This window comes from Leptinotarsa decemlineata, unplaced genomic scaffold (assembly GCF_025532065.1).
Source record: "Leptinotarsa decemlineata unplaced genomic scaffold, Ldec_3_MD MMD2_tig00026282_RagTag_RagTag, whole genome shotgun sequence".
Classification (NCBI taxonomy): Eukaryota; Metazoa; Arthropoda; class Insecta; order Coleoptera; family Chrysomelidae; genus Leptinotarsa; species Leptinotarsa decemlineata.
In genome coordinates, this window is record NW_027412668.1 from 2844098 (window position 1) to 2864449 (window position 20352).

Here is a 20352-nt window from a genome sequence, read left to right on the forward strand (position 1 = left end):
AGCCGTCCTGAGGCCTGGTTGCTTTTTTTGGTAAGCTTGAAAACCGTTGTACACTTGTGTTTTCCCAAGAGTTTTTCGATTCTGTCTGTGACCCTAGAACTATATGGTAGATACGCGATACAACCATCTGAGCCTCCTCCTCGTTTTGAACCGTGGAATCCTTCAGTTCCATGGCTTTGTTGATCTCGGGGACACTGTTACCATTCGATCTCAAGGTCACTTGAAGATGTTACAGTTCTTCCTGGTTCACATGTTCTACGAGCCCTTGACATCGGCCGTGAAGCCTACACACCATTCATAAAAAGTCTCTTCTGTTTCCTAATCCTCATGTAATAATTCGAATAGAAAGTTTTACATAAAGTTTTGTGTAAATGACTGTTGTAGGAGCTTCAGTAATTCAGTAGCGAGTGCCTCATGTTTTCTCTTTGAAAAGACGGAAATGTTTCGAATTTGAAGTTTATTCTGAAGAAGTTTGAATTACAAATAACCCTGTTGATCTTGGACATTCCTTGCAGTTTTTCTATATCGTAAACCATCTCGAAAAGCAAATAAACATTAATAATGGAAACTTATTTCAATAATTGGACATTGAAAACGATACTGAGCCGCTGCACGCTGTTCAAACAAAGAAACTCGACAATAAAACACCTCTGGAGTACAAATATAATTCGAATTTCGCGTGTACATTTATATGTGACGAAAATTACAGCTAGTCGAGGTATCGGTTTAATATATATTTTTTCGTTCAACCTACTGATGATTTACGACACATCTTGATGGGTATGAAAAATCGCTGATGGTTGTGGTTGTTTGTCCAGGAATTAGGATGGGCTGGTTAGTGGGGCACATGACAAAGCATGTACAGCGAGGGTCATTATAAGCTCCTTTGGAGCTTTGGAGAAGACCGCACGTTTCTTATCATTCTACAGGGGGCAACCTAGTCGAAGAAGTGTTTTCCTACAAGCTATAACTTGGAAGGTACATAAATCCTGAAAATAAATTACTTTACATGGAAAGGAAAAAAATATATAGAAAGAACATAAAATCTGTCAAATTGAATTATTATAATAATAAAATAATAAATACTGAAAATAAATCCAAAGAGACATGGGCTCTAGTTAATAAGAAGCTTGGAAGGTCTAAAACTGGTTTTAAAAATATTACTCTGAATATTCAAAACAATTTAACTGCTGATGGGAAAGAAGTGTCAAATTGCTTTGCTTCCTATTTTTCTAGCGTTGTGCCTGATCATATCGCCGAAAATTTCGGATATAACTTATCTTTGCCCTGTACTTTGTCTGAACATAGAATAAATTCCATATTTTTTTATCCAGTGAGTAAAAATGAATTAGCAACTGTTATAAGCAATCTTAAAAATAAAAAGTCGGCTGGTTTGGACGGTTTCACTACTCACATCATAAAAAATATTTGCAATAACATCATAGACCCACTGCTGCACCTCATAAATCAGTCATTTCTTAGCGGAGAGTTTCCTGATCTTCTCAAAATAGCTTGTATAATCCCTATTTTCAAAAAAGGCTGCATGAGTGAAGTAGAAAATCATAGACAAATATCCTTGCTAAGTGCATTTTCAAAAATTATAGAAAAAATTCTCTACTGCCGCATTTTAGCAAATATTGAAGGAAACAAAATTTTTACAGATTGTCAACATAGATTTAGGCCATCAAAATCAATAGAGACAGCATCCGCACATTTTTTCAAAAATGTATATAAAGAGCTAGATGATGGCAAATATGTTTTAACTCTATTTTTCGACCTATCGAAAGCTTTTGATTCAGTGGAAAGGAACATACTGTCTAAAAAATTATATGATATCGGAATAAGAGGATGTCTCCTAAGCTATATCAATTCCTACATGGAAAATAGAAAACTAATTGTGAAATGTAATGAATGCCAATCGGACATGCATGACGTAACTCTCGGTGTTCCACAAGGCTCTATTTTGGGCCCACTACTCTTTTTAATTTATGTTAATGATTTACCAAATCATATCCAATATGGTGCCACCACTTTGTATGCTGACGATACCACTGTTACTGTGTCGGGTGTTACTGAGGAGGAACTTTACCACAAAACTCAGGTAACGCTTGGCAAGGTGTATGCGTGGTGTCAAAGGAATAAACTTATTTTAAACCATGGAAAACGGTTTTTATGAACTTTAACCTTAGGAGGCCACTAACACCTGGCTGTAATTTTGCTCTATCTGAAACAACTAAGTTCCTTGGCACCTTTATAGACAGCAAGTTAACATGGGAACCACACATTGACCACGTCTGCAAGCTGCTTAATAAAGCTTATTTTGCCATTTCACAGCTTAAAGACACAATTGCCAAACAGGGTCTTGTAAGTGTGTACTATGCATTAGTTTATTCACATATTTCATTGAATATATTAACCTGGGGACGATCGAGTCATTTACAGCGCGTCTTTGTTGCTCAGAAAAGATTACTGAGACTGATTTTCAATATAAATCGCTTAGATAGCTATAAAGAAACTTTTATAAATAATAATATTTTTACGGTACCTAGCATTTACATCTATAAATGTCTGGTGTACGCGAAAACTAATATACTTTCTTTCAATACCTCTGCGGAAAGGCACATGTACGATACACGACATAAAAAATTATTGTCGATACCTGGGCATAAAACAGCTGCATTCAAAAACTCTCTATACTATAACTGTATTATTTTGTATAACTGTGTTCCTCAGCCTATGAAAGAAATGACGTTATCTTCATTTAAAAATGAAATAAAAAATATTTGATGCTGAATGCTTTTTATAGTATAGATGAGTTTATAAATAGAAATAAATGACCTGTCAAAGGGAAAATAGGAGGAATGAGGAATCTAAATTATTTCCTCATTGTGTAAACTTTTTGTGTAGTGTAAGTATTTTGTTTTATCCCATATACACCTGACAAATATTTTGTTTTGTCTCATATACACCTGTTTTTTTGTGAAATTGACAAGTATAAGTTATATTATACAATCATATTTGTAAATATGTTCATGTGTGAAAATGTGATGATTCAGTTTTTATTCATTTTGTTACATGACTCTACATTTATTTGTGACATTTGTGATATTTATTTGTGTGTGATTTTTAAGTGACGTGCCAAATATACACTATTGTATCAAATATTGGTAAATAAATATTCTATTCTATTCTATTTACAACAAGCTGCAAACGCGAGTAATTGTTCAAAATATAGTTAAAAATAAGATGGAGTAGTAGAAAGCCAAAAACTTTCTTTCCCAAAAAAAAAAGATTTTAAAATTCCGAATGATTGCGACGCTTGGTAAAAAATTAATTCGAGGTCAAAGGTCAAAAATCTCGAAAAAAAATAGTATTACGCCATTTCCAGGAAATCATAAAATAACCTCATCTAAAAATTGTAGATCATAAAATACAAAGAATGCTTTGATACTTTTTTTTCCTTAGAGCCACCGTTTCTGAGATACTACGAGTCAAAAAGTTGTAATCGTCATTATATGTACACGTTTCCACGCCACCTATGAGGTAGTGTGCTTAGCGCATTTTTTTTAACGTGGTTTCCCCAGTAGACCACATGTCTGTTTTGATTCTGGCAAATTGAAAACTTGCATAATAAAGTATATTAGGAAGGGTTGGAAATTATGAAAGCGATTGAAATTAAAAAAATTTAAAAATTTATTCATCTGAGTCATAACCTTCAAATACTTCTTCTTGTCGTTCTTCTTCTCGGTCTTCTTCTTCTTCTTAATCTTCTTCTTCTTCTTGATGTTCATCCTGGGTGTAGGTAAACTGCGTCAAGAGTGATGTATTGCATGTTTCCTCGTTGGTATCAAATGAATCCTCCACTATTGGTGATTCAGCATTAGAACATGACTGGCCTTGACAATGTGTACATGCCAGAGAACACAACAGTCCAACTTTTTTACAACCACATTTAGCGCTGCATCCCTTTTTACAGTTGCAAAAAATTGTGTTCAGCAGTTTTTCCCGCGCAGGTGGGAGTAAAGTCTGAACAGGTTCTAATGCATTGTCGACCAACTTCCAACCCCAGTCTTCTGGGTCTAGCTGATAACCAAGCCACACTTGAACTTGGTAATATACCCAGAAAAGATGTTGATGAGCAGCAACTGAGGTTGGAGGAAGACAAGCTAATTGCACCTGTTTCTTATTTTAAGTGTTTTTTACGATACATGCATATCGATACTCATCTAAGCAGGTGGTTTTTTTCGGAGCTTTGTACCTAGAAAGAAGAAACTGAATCCCGTTGGTGATAATTTCTTGTTTAGTCGAATTACTTTTTTTGAAAACTTCAGCACATTGAACTGAATCTTGTTTTTCAAACATTTCAAAGACTGTTGCTTCACCCCTCCTGTAAAATGCAGACGTCGTATCACAGCCAGTTATTGCATATAAAAATAGTACATGATTTTGACTCTTTGCAAAAGTAGATAAACTTTTTGACGAATATATTCCGGTTTGACTTTGAGCTTTTCCTGGCTTTAGAAAGAAAATAGTTTTTTCAGGTGGAGTTCGAGCAGTAAGAAGTACGAGTAAGTCTACATCTTCACTAACAACAATAGTTGTATGTGTCAAATTGAATTGCTCTATAGCTGTTTCAATAATCAGTACGTCGGCATCGTTATTAGCCTGTTTGACCAATATATTTTCGCCAATAAACTTATCCAACATTGAAATGAACCGAGATTACCGATTACAACTTTTTGACTCGTCGTATCTCAGAAACGGTGGCTCTAAGAAAAAAAAGTATTGATACATTTTTTGTAAAGAATTTTATGGTCTACAATTTTTATTTCAAAGTATTTTATGATAAAACTCACCGTTTTCCTGAAAATCACGAAAAACCAATTTTTTTCGAGATTTTTTACCTTTGACCTCGAATAATTTTTTTTCCAGGCATCGCAATCATTCGGAATTTGGAAATCTTGTTTCTAACTATGTTTTGAACAATTGAACGCATTTGCAGCTTATTGTAAATTTATGCATCTTCACTCTCATTTTTAAGTCTAATTTGACCGGACAAATAACAAACTTGAAGAAAAAAGTATGCTACTAATATGATTGTCATTCTGTTGTTATACTCCGGTGAATTCAGTTATATTTCTTTTTTCCGCCTCGTTATTTCACATCTGCTCAGTCATAGATTAATAACGATCTTCAAGCCATCTTTGACATTGCTACACCCCATAAGATGAAGCTCATTTCTAACAAATCTGCAATAATGGTGTTTCGACCAAAGAAGAACAGATAGCTCACCAACTCCACTTTTCAAGTCCGCATCGAAAATTAAATACATACCTCCTGATGATACTATTACTTTAGTAATAGAATTATTAGATAAAAATAGAGTGAACCCAGTTATTAAACGGGAAATCATTGACCTTTTGTCGTTATGTCCCAAACAAAATTATTTTCAATTTAACAACAATAAAAATTCCTCCTCAGAAGGTTTAATTATGGGAAATCCAGTTAGCCCCTTACTTGCAGAAATTTTCATGGATAATGTAGAGAAGTCGATCGTTAAACATCCTTTGATTAAGAATTTCTTGTCTTGCCTTGATATGTGGATCAAGTTTTGGTATGTTTCACAGGTACTAAGAGAGAATTAGATACTTTTCATAGGGATATTAACAAAACTCAGGAAAACATTAAATTCCTTATTGAGGTAGAAGCAGACAACTCAGTTTCTTGGACTTAACAATTAGTAGAATGAACAACAAACATGATTTTTCAATTTATCACAAACCGTACTATACGGTTGTTACTATACATTACAGATACATACAGTTTAGTCAATGTTCCTCTTTCAATAGATACTTTCAATAAAGAACTTAATATCATCAAGGAAATTGCGGTTAACAATGTGTCTAAAGGCGAATTAACAAACGTAATACTTACCAAGAAAGTGTACGCAAAAGCGAGTCGAGACGTTTTTCCTATTGATAAGATAGATAATCAAAATTATAGAGCTTTAACGTATTTTGGACAACCAATGAAAAAAGTGACATCATTTCTGAGGAAACGAGATATTAAAATTGCATATAGAACAAGTAATACCTACATAGGGAAAGTTAGTTAAAAATAAAGACAAAAGATCCAAATTCGAGAAATCAGGAGTATATAAATCAAAGTGTGGAACGTGTCCTAAGTTATATATTGGTCAAACTGGCAGAACATTTAGGAATCGAATCTAGGAACATCATACAAGCTATGTAAATAAGAAAACAAATTCAAGAAGAGTTTGAAATTTTGCACATAGAAAATAAAGGTTTGAAACTGAATCATTTGGAAGCAATGGAAATTAATAAACTTGAAAATTCAAACACTTTAATGAATGACCAACTGGATTTGAATAGATCACCATTATTGAACTTGTTTTCTTTAAAACCGAGAAAGAATTATTATTGATGTATGTGAGGCAATATGCTTCAGGTGATCATAATCAAACAGGTACCTAAGGTAGAGGTTTAGGTGATTTTTTTGGAGGTAATCTCAATTGTGGTTACCTGTAGTATATAGATATTAATGTAAGAAACAACTTGAAGTATTCAAATCACTTGATAAAGCTACTGTGCTAGCGAAACATGTGATATATTTTTCAAATTAAGTTTGTGAAGGTCAAATCTTGAGGTGTAGTTTTTGAAAAAAAAAAACAAATTTAAGAAAACAAAAAGAAAAAGTTGAAGAAGAAATACATTATAAACCTGATAGCGATCAAAATTTTAATAACAACAAAAAAGGAATATATCTATGGATGAATTATTGAGCAGTCAAGTTTGTTCACTTAGTAGTTTAATTTTCAGTTTTTGCCTAAAAATACCAATTTTTAAATGTTTTAAATGTAAATATATGTAAATTCTTAGATAACTCACTTAAAACAAGGAATTTAAAAAAAATAAAAAAAGATAAGTTAAAAAATTATTACAATGTGTTGAAACAACGATAAAAATAAAATAAATACAACAATAAAAATTAATTGGCGCTCCGGGGCGACTTCATTGATTCCAGTGGCGCATTTGCTTTTTCAGCTGCAGGAAAACCCGGAAAACCTGCAGCACCACATCATCTGAAGATCTTGATCTAACAATGTCCTCTCTCTCATAAAACAAAATGTAGGGTGTCTCCAGAGGCTCCAATAAATTCAATGCATCGCCAGAACACTTCGTGACACGACTATCGTCAAACTTAAACCAGTCCGTTTCTTCTTTGACCAAGGCGTAATAATGACCACATTCAACGCCAGAACCACAGTGAACAATGACTGCATGAATATTATAACAGTGGTCTGCTAGGTTGAAATGTTCATCTATTTCGAACCTTCCAGAGAGTTTCTTGCTTCCGTTAGAGGTTGAGTCTTGTTTGAAAATCATCAGTGTTATTATTAGATTGACTGGTGCCTCAACTATACTTTGTTTCCTTATAACAGTCAGTTAGTTTGGCGCATGTTTGACAATACAGTTGATCATCACCTGTTAAAAATTCCATTTTCAGATGATTTAACAATAAGCTTTGCACGGACTGGTAATTAGTCGTATTAGGAAAAGCTAGATAAAGTTCCAGAAATTCACATAAGTTTTCAGTACTTCTTGAACATTTACCACAAAGTAAACAAGTGAGGATTTTTCCAGCAAAAGATTTACAAACACAAGACGACATGGGTTGTACGGAATCATTCAGTCCAGAGCGGCTGGGAGTATTGATTTTGCTATTGTTTTGCTCACGAAGAGTATTCAACAAGAACCCCAAGAATTCGGAACAATCCTCTTGTTGTCCTAACGAGTATCTAGTGGACTTCAAAGACTCCAGGAAATCGGTTGGAGGGAAAGATGATACCTTCTTACGAAACTGCAGCTGCATGAACAGTTGTTTGAGTTTGATGAATAAGCAGGAAACATTCTCGTTCTCGTTCATCATTAAAACTTAGTTCTTGAAATTCTTCGTCATGAACAACACTTGTAAAATGCTATTCATGTAACAAGTGTTTCCTAAATTATCCAATCCAATTTTCTTCTCTAGATTTTCAGGACAACTCTCTACTGATTCGTGAGGAAGAACACGTTTCACAGAATCTCCATAAGAACCATTTCTCAAGCTGCGATCGATCCTTCCAAGTGAAAAAGGGTTTCGTAGAGGGATCGATTCGGCTCTTGCTTCAAGAAGCGCTTCCACTGAAATGGTACCAATTCTACGAGGCATGCAACTCATTTTTTGGGGCCAAGAATGACCTGAGTCCACTGACCGCACTGAAAAAGAAGAAGGTGGATCAATCACTTGTGAATTAACCTTGATAGGAGACTGATAAATATCCACATATTTTGGCTTGTTTCGAAGAGGTTTCAGTTCCGTACTGAAATTAGGGCAATGCATGATCTCATCAAAATTATGTGAAGGAGGAATAGTTCCAAGTACTGAAGCAGCATTGCCACGTTGAATAGCAATACTAATTCTTTCTAACAAAAAAGAGGTAGAACGGTGATCTTTCGTTGCTTGGCCTATTCTCCTTCCGAGTTCATGAACGAATAACAGAGACTCCGGGCCATAAACACCAAAAGTTTCAACCGCTACTGGATGGAACAGATAGTTGTTTCCAAGATTTTGGTATTTTTTCCTTTTCAATTTCTCGCCAGACAATGCTGCAGTTCCAGCAGACTTGGAACTTTCGGCTAGATGGGAAGCCGCGACCGTGTCAACGCAAGTAAAGTCCCATACCACAGGTTTATCGCATTTCCATGGTATGAGAGACATGCCATCTGGTCGTTTACCATCATCTCGACTGGTACCTAAGGGTTCCAGAATTGCAGGAACATCCGCTGACAACATAGCTCTTTTCAATATGTCGTTTACTTGGTGATGTCGAGATATACGCCCTGCACTTCTCCTGCAACTCAAACCATGTGTACCTTTCTCATCAACTATACTACCGCAAACACAAGTAAGAGAAACACAAATAGATGAACCCATCCTAAGTCCTACTGCTATTCTGAAAGATTCATCGTGTAATAGTGTTCCAAGAGATGCAACAGGTAAAGCATTCAGCCAAGCACCCGATTCCTTGGGTGCTTGGTGGTTAAAAAATGAAAGTAAAAAACGAATATTGAAAAATAATGAAATTGTAAGAGAAAAAAGGGAAATATAAAGAAAAACAACTTAGGACTAAACAAATACTAACATTTAGAACTGAGAAAGAATTTATTATAAATCTTGGAAATATCAAATATTGTTGAAATTATACATGTTGAAATAGACTGGCAAATTGGTTATACCAACGCCATTTGGATTCATCACACAAACACACACAAATAGATTCAATACCAGTATAATCTAATCAACAAGTTCAAAAACATGAAAAATAGAGATAAAGGTCCTGAAAATATGAGCGATAGCTCATTCGATTCGGAATCACATCTAGAAAGATGTTCTTGAAGGATTTTGGTGCAGGTAAAAAATTGCAATTGTTATTAACAAAATCAGATTTAAAAAAATGGTATTTAGTTTTTCGTTAATAACTCAAAAAATATTAATATTTGAGCAATTTTGAAAAAAGCTCGTTGAAGAGGAGGACATTTCCGATAAAAAAGTCCGAACTCCCGAAATTCTATGTCCATTATTTATAATTTTAATTTGACTTTGAAAATAGGGTTCTGCGTGGCTGTTACGGCATACGCGCGCTGCCGCTAGAGGGAGTTTATCAAAAGAAATAATTTTTGTATATCATGAAATGTCATTTTAAAAATTTGAAAAAAATCTAGTATCTTCTTAACACTTGAATGAGTCGAGTCCCGTAAAAAAAAAGTTTTATCACCATTTTTCAAAAAGTTATTCAATTGTTAACTAAGAAATTTTTTCCCAATCTCCGTTGGCATAAATAATGGAATGAAAGGTGTAAATAATTGGCCTATAAATTTTAAACTTCGTGGAGCCCTTTTGATATATATACTTAATACGATCCTGCGATAAAAGTTCATAAAAATTTATTAATTTGTTAATTATGATTTTTTATAACTATTGCAAAACGAAATATATATTTTGGCTGTATAAATACTTCTTCATGTTATATTTTACTAGGTTTGGTGCTAAGATGAACAGAAGCCCAAAAAATAACTGCTGTAATCACAGCCATGCAACAGGATATCTCCGACTGGGTATCATCATAATTTTTTTCAATAAAAATATTTCATAATTATCACTTTTATATAATTCTAATGCGATCTGACGCAACATATTTCCAAGAACGAGACCTTCACGGACTAAACATTTTTTAATGGACTCCTTGATGATTGCGTCACGAGCGGAAGCCTGTCATTAAGTGACAGATTGTTGTAAGATGCGAGTTCGAATTTTTTTCGTCGTTACTCGCACGATATTTTGCCGTAGAGATGCGTTGCGTAATGACGGCCGGTGGAAAACAATGTCGTGGTTGGAGGAGCATCTGAAATTGCTATTGTTTTTCGATGTTTCGAACGATTGTCTGTGAATTGCGTGTCATTTCGATTGTTTTGGGGACACTCACACAGACGATGTACAGAGTGGGCCAAATTGAATACTTTTAAAGGGAAACTCCTGTTTCCAAACTAGATAGATGAAAACTATCACTATCACAACAGAAATAAGTTAAAAAATCATCAACATGGATATGAAACCCGACTCAAAGCGAGTAACCTAGATATACCGAAAATGAACAAAGCTATTGGACAAAGATCAATTACATATACAGGGTCTTTCACGACGAGCGTTCGTTAAGAATATATGGAGAACGATTCAAAATAAAAACTTGAAATTTTGTGGTTGTGTGTTTTACAAAATGGACTTCTCAACTAAAATATTTTCAACTTCCGGTCTTTTTCCGTTATACCGGAAGTTGAGGGCAACTTCCTTATTTCAAATGGAACACCCTGTATTTTATTACATTTTCGAATTTCACAGAACATTTTAGGCCCACTTTGTATAACAACGCCTATTCCCAAATTCATTAGTTTTCGAGATATTAATTTTTTTCTGAAAAATTTGACAGTTAATTCCGAAAAACTCATAGAAAGTAACAGTTGAAAATTTTATATTTTCAACGAATTACACCTTAAGCATCAAGTCATGAACAGGTCCATCGAATTTTAAAAAATAATTTACAGGGTGGTCGAAATTTCCACTTAAAACATAACATCGATAAAACTGATGAAACACGATTTTTTCAAAGGAAACCATACACTATTCTATTATTTTTGGATACTACGAAAAAAAGATATCAAATTCGTGAAGAATGTCCTATACCTAAAACACACCCCTGGCAAGATATATCGGAATTTGGGAAATATTTGAAATGTATATCATTTGAAGCAATACCAAAACATAATAATACTATTTACAAATATAAGCACTAAAATGTTTTGCCCGAGTAACTCAAAATACATTATATCTTGGCCATCTTCAAAGGAAACAATTTCGATATTGATGTTTCGCAGACAAGTTTTCCAAAAACTTATGGAACGGTGAAATCTTGGACCAAAAATCATTACATTTAATTTACTAGGGTTTATAAATAAACAGTGGTCCATTGCCAATTCAACAAATCTATTTATATCTGCATTGATATTGTCCAAGCATTGTCTGACTTATTGTTTTCATGTGTGATTTGTTAGTATGGAAAAGAAGCGAAAAATCGATAGTGACTGCAGAACGTTCCAAGAAAAATGGAACTTTCAGTATTTTGTGATTGAGTCCAGTAATAAGGCGCTACGTTTAATTTGTAATGAAACCATAGCTGTTCTCAAAGACTATAACATTAAACGACATCTTCAAAGTTACTCCAAGTATACAGGAAGTTTGCGGAAGGAAAAATTTGAAGCTTTGAAACGCGGACTCAAATCGCAGCAATCTTTGTTTACCAAAGCGAATACTGAACAAGAGTCTGCAACTCGCGCCAGCTTTCGTGTGGCTCTTGAAATCGGAAAACGTGGCAAACCATTCACCGATGGAGAAATGATAAAAGAATGCTTGATTGCAGTAGCCGAAGAAATATGCCCCGAAAAGGTAAATTTATTTGGCTCGGAGGGTGCAAGACATCGCAGAAAATATATCATCTCAACTGTCTGACAAATATGGACATCATGAGTGGTTTTCTCTAGCATTGGATGAGTCAACGGATGTGTCAGATACTGCTCAGGTGTTGATTTTCATTCGCGGAGTAGATAAAAGCTACGACAACTGGGGCAGATATTTTTAAGGAAGTTGAAAATGCCATTTATAAAAAGAACCATCGATGGAGAAATTTGAAATCTATAACAACTGATGGAGGCAAAAATATGTATGGTAAAAATAAAGGACTGGTTGCACTTGTGTCAAAGGCTGTAGAAAATGATGGTGGTTCAAAACCATTAGTCTTACATTGTATCATTCATCAACAGTCCTTGTGCAGAAAATGTTTGGATATGTCTGAAGTTCTAAAACCAGTCATATCAGTTGTTAACTTCATCAGATTCACTGGGCTGAATCACCGACAATTCCGCGAGTTTATTCAACAGATTGAAGAAAATGTGAATGGATGTGGAAGTTAGCCTTCTATGTCGATTTAACAAATCATATGAACGAACTGAAGTTGAGATTGCAAGGAGAAAATCAGTTTCTCCCTGATTTTTACATCAATATCAAATCCTTCAGGCAGAAAAGAATACTATTTTAATCGCAATTACGTAAAAAATGTTTTACACATTTTGAAACATGTGAAATATTCAGCCACACTACAGGGACTGAATTTCCTGTCAATTTTGCAATCGAAACTTTGAGTGCTTTGAAAATAAATGTTGATACTCGTTTTTCAGATTTTGATGTCATTGCGAATGAAATTGAGCTTTTTCAAAATACTTTTGATTCTGACATTGAAACCCTGGCTCCGGAAGTCCAAATGGAAATTATTGATTTACGGTGCAGTGATATGCTTAAGAACAAATATCAAAATTCATCTTTGTTAGAATTTTATAAGAGTCTTCCACTGAAACAATTTGACAATTTGCATAAATGTGCTCGTGGGTTGTTTTCTGTTTTTGGTACTACTTACTTGTGTGAGAAAATGTTTTCCAAGATGAAGTACACAAAGAATGTTTACAGATCTCAATTAACCGATGAGCATCTTAAATCTCTTTTGATAATTGGTACAAGTAAAATTGTATTGTCGATGGAAAATCGCAATTACATAAATCTCATTAGTGTTTTTGTTTTACTGTGATTCATTTCAATTATTTGTTGGTTATTAATATGCTCAAACTTAGATACTTAAGTTAAGTTTTCTTTGTCATCATTTCTTTCGTTAAGTTTTACCTTGCAAGTAAAAAAAAACGAGTAATTATCATTCTGTGTTTTCTTCTTCAACTTGTCACAGCAATAGTAACAACAATTAGGTAATCATAGGCTGTCGCGGGCCAGATTGTTGACAGTAAATCATTGGCTGTCTCGGGCCGGATTGATGACACTGGCGGGCCGGATTTGGCCCGCGGGCCGTAGTTTGGAGACCCCTGGTCTAAATAATAATTCACCTATCACCAGTCCCGTCAACCCTGTTAATCAGTTTTATTAGATTCTCTGCCAATTCTATTGAAAACAATTTGTGACAGTTCAAAACCAGTCACATCACGGAAATGGTAGAAATAAATGGAGGCTCCTCATAAAGATGTTGGAGCAGGAATTTCTTCTACGTCTTGGAGGAGAGAGCACTTCCGTTAGATCGAAAATATTTTTTTAGGCACCTCCTTTTCTCAATAAAAACTATCAACCATACCATACCGCTTATATGAGCAGCCATGCTTACGAAACTTCTTGTACTACATATTCCCTTTGCATATAGAAAAGGGCGCATTATTGTCATTATTGATTAGGCGGTGGCACGAGTTTTAGGGTGAGTCTTTCTTGGTGCAACTTCACACGATCGACAACAGGTGTTAGCAGAACTCAACCCTAATACAAACGAACGATAAGACTCAGTTTTGCACCAAAATATCGCGTCCTCGAGTCATCTTCACGGTTGAATCCCTTTCATCAACCCCAACGTAGCTGCCGTTGCGCATGTGCGAGTTTTGCCAATAGAAAATTCGACGTGAGGGTGGCAAAAGTCCCGTACCGGAAGCTTTCAACCCGTAGTGCTTCCGTTAAAATGGAAGATTTATCATTCTCGCTTTTTTTGTGTGTAAGTCGATGTAGCATCCTCACTTGGGTCTTGAAAAGGGTACTGCGTGTTTTGTGATTTCATGAATGAATGGATCGTATACTTTTTATGTTCTTTGCCAACGTGAATCGTACAGGCTCAGATGAGCTGTGTATATCTGAACGATTCAAAAGTTTTATAATCCAGTCATTTAAGCTTAAATTAGGTAAGAATCTCGGAATTCGAGATACCCAGCTGTAAGTCTGTAAATACTTGTATATTGACACCCTAAAAGTTGTCTCAAAACCTACATATGGTAGGGTGTAAGCAACTATTAAATTTCAAGGTCAAAGGTCACAAAAATCGGTTTTTTTGCGCTTTTTTTGGAAATATCTCATTTCCTTTGGGTTTTTTGCTATTTGTATTTATTATCAATATTGTAGAATACAAAATTCTCTACAAATTTCGTTAAAAAAAAATTTTACACGGTGAACCGTTTTCGAGATAGAGGGCGGAGAGCGCGCGGTCACAGCATCACTTCAGGTCAACCGGTGCCTCCGGTCGGAAACGCGCCATATATAGATGCGGATGTTCTTATTATTGAAACTGAAATTGAAGAATCAAAGTCTACAAAAACTGCAATTATAATAGGACAAGATATTGATTTACTTGTAATTTTAATTGGGCGTACACTGTCTTACGAACAAGAAATTTTCTTTCAAAAAGTTGGGAAAGGTAATGTAAAAACGGAGATATACTCGACTAAAAGTTTTGATAATTATCCTCATTCTAAAAAACATATTTTATTTCTGCACGCATTAAGTGGCTGTGACACAACTTCTGTGCTTTTTAAAAAGGGAAAAAAATCATTTTTAAAAGTTTTTGAGACTGACAAATTTGGATGAACAAGCTGCAGCATTTGAGGAAGAAAATTGTTCGGCGCAGAGATTATTAGAGAGTGGAACTCAAAGCTTATTGGCAGTCTATAATGCTCCGAAATCTGTGAAAAGTCTTGATCATCTTCGTTAAATGCATTACGTCAAGTCTACAAAACTTAATAAACCTGTGCAGCTTTCAAATATTCCACCAACAAGTGCAGCTGCTCATCAACATTTCAACCGTGTATATCATCAAGTTCAAACTTGGTTAAGACATGATTTGGAACCCCAGGTATGGGGTTGGGCAATGCGAAACGATTTTCTGGAGCCTATCATGACAATTCTACCACCTGCTCCAGAAGATTTGCTAAATACAATTTTCTGCAACTGCAAGAGTGGTTGTGGTTCGCGATGCGGATGCAGGAAAGCGGGCTTGCAATACTCTTCAGCTTGTGTCCAATGTAATGGGCAAGCTTGTCTCAATGCTCTACCATATCAGAGCGACATTAACGAAGATGGAACCTTTGACCCCGAAATCATGGAAGAACTTGAGACAAATGTCGTTGAAGACGATAATGAAGACCAGTTTGAAATTTACCAGCAGCCAGAAGACGACGATGAAGAGGAAGAAGATGATTAAAATTATTAATTGTAGTTTTTGTACCCTTTATTCCATTTCTTTACTTTCAATAAAAATAAATATATTCAATGATATTTTTTAATAAAAAGATTAATTCATAATTTATTTGTTTTTTTTTTCATCATGTAAGAAGTTATAATATTAATTAGGTTAAAATTCAAATATAATTCCTATATTTTCATTAACAATTCTGCAATTACATGGGCAGGAAAGTGTTGTTAAATAAATTAATACTGAATAAAAAGTGGATAAGTTAGGAAAAAATGATAAAATATAATATAATAGTTAATAAAAATTGACAAATATGTATAATCATTGATTTATCGATAGTTCATCAACTATATATGGCGCGTTTTCGAACGAAGGCACCGGTTGACCTGAAGTGATGCTGTGACCGCGTGCTCTCCGCCCTCTATCTCGAAAACGGTTCACCGTATAAAAAATTTTTTCAAACAAAATTTGTAGAGAATTTTGTATTCTACAATATTAATAATAAATACAAATAGCAAAAAACCCATAGGAAATGAGATATTTCCAAAAAAAGACCAAGAAACCGAGTTTTGTGACCTTTGACCTTGAAATTTAATAGTTGCGTACACCCTACCATATGTAGGTTTTCAGACAACTTTTAGGGTGTCAATATACAAGTATTTACAGACTTACAGCTGGGTATCTCGAATTTCGAGGTGAACTTACTATAATGACTGGACTATTAATGACATTTTAGGTTGAATAGAACTTGAGGAGAGTCAAAACCTCAACTTTTAATTACTGTTAGTAGTGAATACATGTATAGTTCGGAAAAAACACTTAAGAGTGTCATAGAAAGACCAGAGCACCACATGTTTGCAAAAGAAATCCTGTTCATTCTATACAAAATTCCTGTTATTTTCAGCCGATCATAATATAGTTTTGTATGTAGATTCACAAAACTCTTGTTATAAACGAATTGAGTTATTTGAAGGAATACAGTATTAAATTCAAACGAACACTATGTGTTTAAATCAAGTTGATATTGCTCTTCATTTGAAACAGTTTATTTTTTCCTTCAAACAGGTGGTGGATTTTGAGATGATATCATATTTTCTTGATTCAAAATAGTTCATCTTCGCAATTATATAATCAAACGAATGATGTCGTTGAAAGGCCAAGAAATTTGATTTCTTTGTTGAAGAAAGTGTGATTTTCTGGTGGAACATGGCGATGTTGGCATAAAGTAATAGTTTTTCCAATAGAGATAAAATTTCAAAGCAATACTTTTTACAGTGTATATATTTCATTAAAAACTCACAATGATTTTGGTGTTGTGAGAGGGTTACGAATGTCTCCAGACAAATGTATATCTAATATTAGGTTTTTTCAAAAGCTTTGTCCGTTTCTATGTACCTACTTTAAACTGTAATAAGAACCATTTCGATTAGTATATTTTTTACCAACGTTACACAAGTCGATTTATTCCACCAGCAGAAAAATTTTGTGCTCGGGATTCGATGAAGTCGACGAAGACCGTTTTGGTGAGAAATCTGTGGAAGTGCTTGAAAAGATGATAGTCGGTTGGTGAAAGATCTGGGGAGTATGGTGGGTGATGCAGAACTTTGACGGTGAAGTCATTTTGATTCTCGGGTGGTTATTTGTGAAACATATAGGACGTTTTTTTCATCATGTGGTAACATTGATATATTCAAAACCGTAACAGATACGAAGACGATTAAATGGGAAAAAGGTAACTGTCATCGGGAGCAATACAATGGTCGAAGAAAATTTACAGGGACTCTCGCACTTCTCGAGTTATAGGGGAAAACCAAAAATGCTGTTTCGTGCCAACATGGCCACCATTCCAAAGGTATATCACATTTGATATTTCTATAGCGTTTCATTTGAAATAACTACCATGATCAGTATATTACTGGAGTTTTTTCCCAACGACAAATCGTTATTTTTAACACCTCGACACGTGTTTCGATCACCAAGTGATCATCTTCAAAGAAGAAGATTAAAAGGAAGTTTTAAGGAAAATATTGTACAAGGTGTTTTTGGAGGGTTCCAGTCAGAACCAAAAATACATATGTATAATATTATTATTCAAAATCCAAATAATACGTTTGAAACAGAGGTGAATGTGGTGGAAAAAGTGAAAATATGTAACAACCTACGACTGATTTATCCGTTATAGACTCTTTGGAACATAAAAATATAATTTTGAGCAATACCAACAATGGGTACACATAACAAGTTACACATTAAAAATGTATTGCCACTGAATTGCTCGATCGAATCAAAATAAATGAAAGGAAACTTGTAATCAGGGTTTTCTGACATATCGATAAAATTATTATTATGTTAATGGAAGTAATCTTGGTAAACTTGCAAAAAAAATGTTTGGGAGGAAAAACGTAAAATTTGCTAACCCGTCAAAATTTGGATATTCATTTTATCCTCATTGTGGGGCCCCTCATCTGTGGAGGCCCCGCCTGCCCTCCCCTAAATCCGGCCCTGGGCCAATGTGGAGGTAGTCACGAATCCCGAGTCCCTAATTTAAATTCGAAAAATCAACCACCCCATTACTTTTGATGAAATGCGGTACAGAAACACACTCTCTGAAGGAAACGAAATCAAGAATAGTGCGCCTAATAACAAAAGATGTGTCATTAGAAAAAACCAAAAAAAATAATCCATCCCATCGGCCGGGTAGTATCACTGCGGTTTTGGAAATGATTATAATTACGGACAAAGACTCGACAGCCGCCCGCCTATGGCGCCTTCCATTGCCGGCGTAGGGAGGGTTACAATAAAAGAAAATATACCCTGTGAGTTTTATATTTGTTGACTAGTTTCGGTCATTGCACCATTTTCAAAACTAACTAGATAAGATTACATTTATTTACAACACTTAGCAACTAACGCGTAATTTATTTCCACCATTTGAATTCCTTGTTTAGCCGCTAGATTCACTTTCTGAACTGCCCTCTTGAGTCGGGAAGCCGTGCTCATATCGGGAACGGTCCTTTCTAGAAATCTGTAGTCGGTTCGGTTCTAGAGTTTTTCGCGGTGATGTCATGTGTTTGTTCGCTGAGTCGGCCGGCATATCGGTCAGGGGCGGCTTAAGATTTGTTACAGTACCTAGTATATCGATGAACATAACAAAAAAATTGATAAAATGTAGGTTTTGGGAACTGGGTTAAAGGTTCAGGAGAGGACTATTGTTCAGATCAAGTTGTTCGTTGAGGATAATACACTCAAATATGTTAGTATCAATTATGCAGGTAGAAACTCCGAGAATATGTAAAAAAAATTATCTTTCAAAATTCTCTCTACAAACATCCTACACATCCAACGGAAATTTATGGAACAGATTAATTAATGCCAAACCTAAATTAGATGAAGGGAAGAGATCGGATATATATATCGACTAGAATGTGATGAATGCCCCGCCATATACAGGCTAAACATAAAGTAGATAAAGATAATTTAAAACTCCTCCACACATGCGAAAAAGGGAGAATGATGCATAGGGAAGGCATTAAAACAATAAATAATCTAGATAAAGTAAACATACTGAATGGTTTCTTCACTAACATAGGCAAAGAAATGGCAGAAAACATAAATAAGGATGATCAACTGAAACCCAATGAATTAATGGAAAAACAATATGTTTCATCTTCAATTTATCTGAGACCTGTCACGGAAACACATATCTGAACAAATATCTAACTTAAAAAATAAAACTTCAACTGGTCCTGACGGCCTGACCGTGAATACAATCAAATTAATACATATATGCACATCATTTCACCACTGACATACATCATTTATCTATCCTTTTCAAAAGGGGTGATACCAAAGCAATGGAAGGAAAGTAATATAAAACCTGTCTTCAAATCTGGAAATAGAAAAGATCCTAGTAACTATCGATCAATTTCAGTTATAAATAATTTAGCAAAAATTTTTGAAAAATGTTTGAAATGTAGACTTACGGAATTTTTTGAGAAAAATCAAATAATGTCAAACAGGCAATTTGGTTTCAGAAATAATCTAAGCACACAACATGTCATAATTGATCTTACAAAAGGAATTGTTGACTGCTTAGATAAGTCAGAGAAATGTTTATGTATATTTCTCGACTTAGCAAAAGCTTTTGATACGGTAGGTCACGAAATATTAATAGAAAGACTAAATGAGGCAGGCATTCGCGGTCCAGCATTGAACCTTTTAGAAGACTATTTGAAACACAGATATCAGAGAGTAAAAATTGATCACATTTGCAGCACACCACTTGAAATAACAACAGGTGTACCGCAAGGAACAGTTCTAGGCCCAATTCTTTTCCTTGTTTATATCAACTCGATAGCAAAAATTAAAGATTTCCAAGGATATATTGTTGCATACGCTGATGATACGGCAATTTTGTTTACTGATAATAACTGGGATAATCTATTCAATAAAGCTGAAAAGGATCTTATAAAAATTTCACAATGGCTAAATTATAGCAAGTTGTCTCTGAATACGTCTAAAAGTGAATTTATAACATTTTCTACAAATGTCGACACTCAACCAAACAGAAATTATATTATGCTTCATAAGAAAACATGGACTCAACCAAATTACAACTGTCCATCTATTTAAAATACTAGAGAAATAAAATATCTTGGTGTAATTGTCGATCAACACCA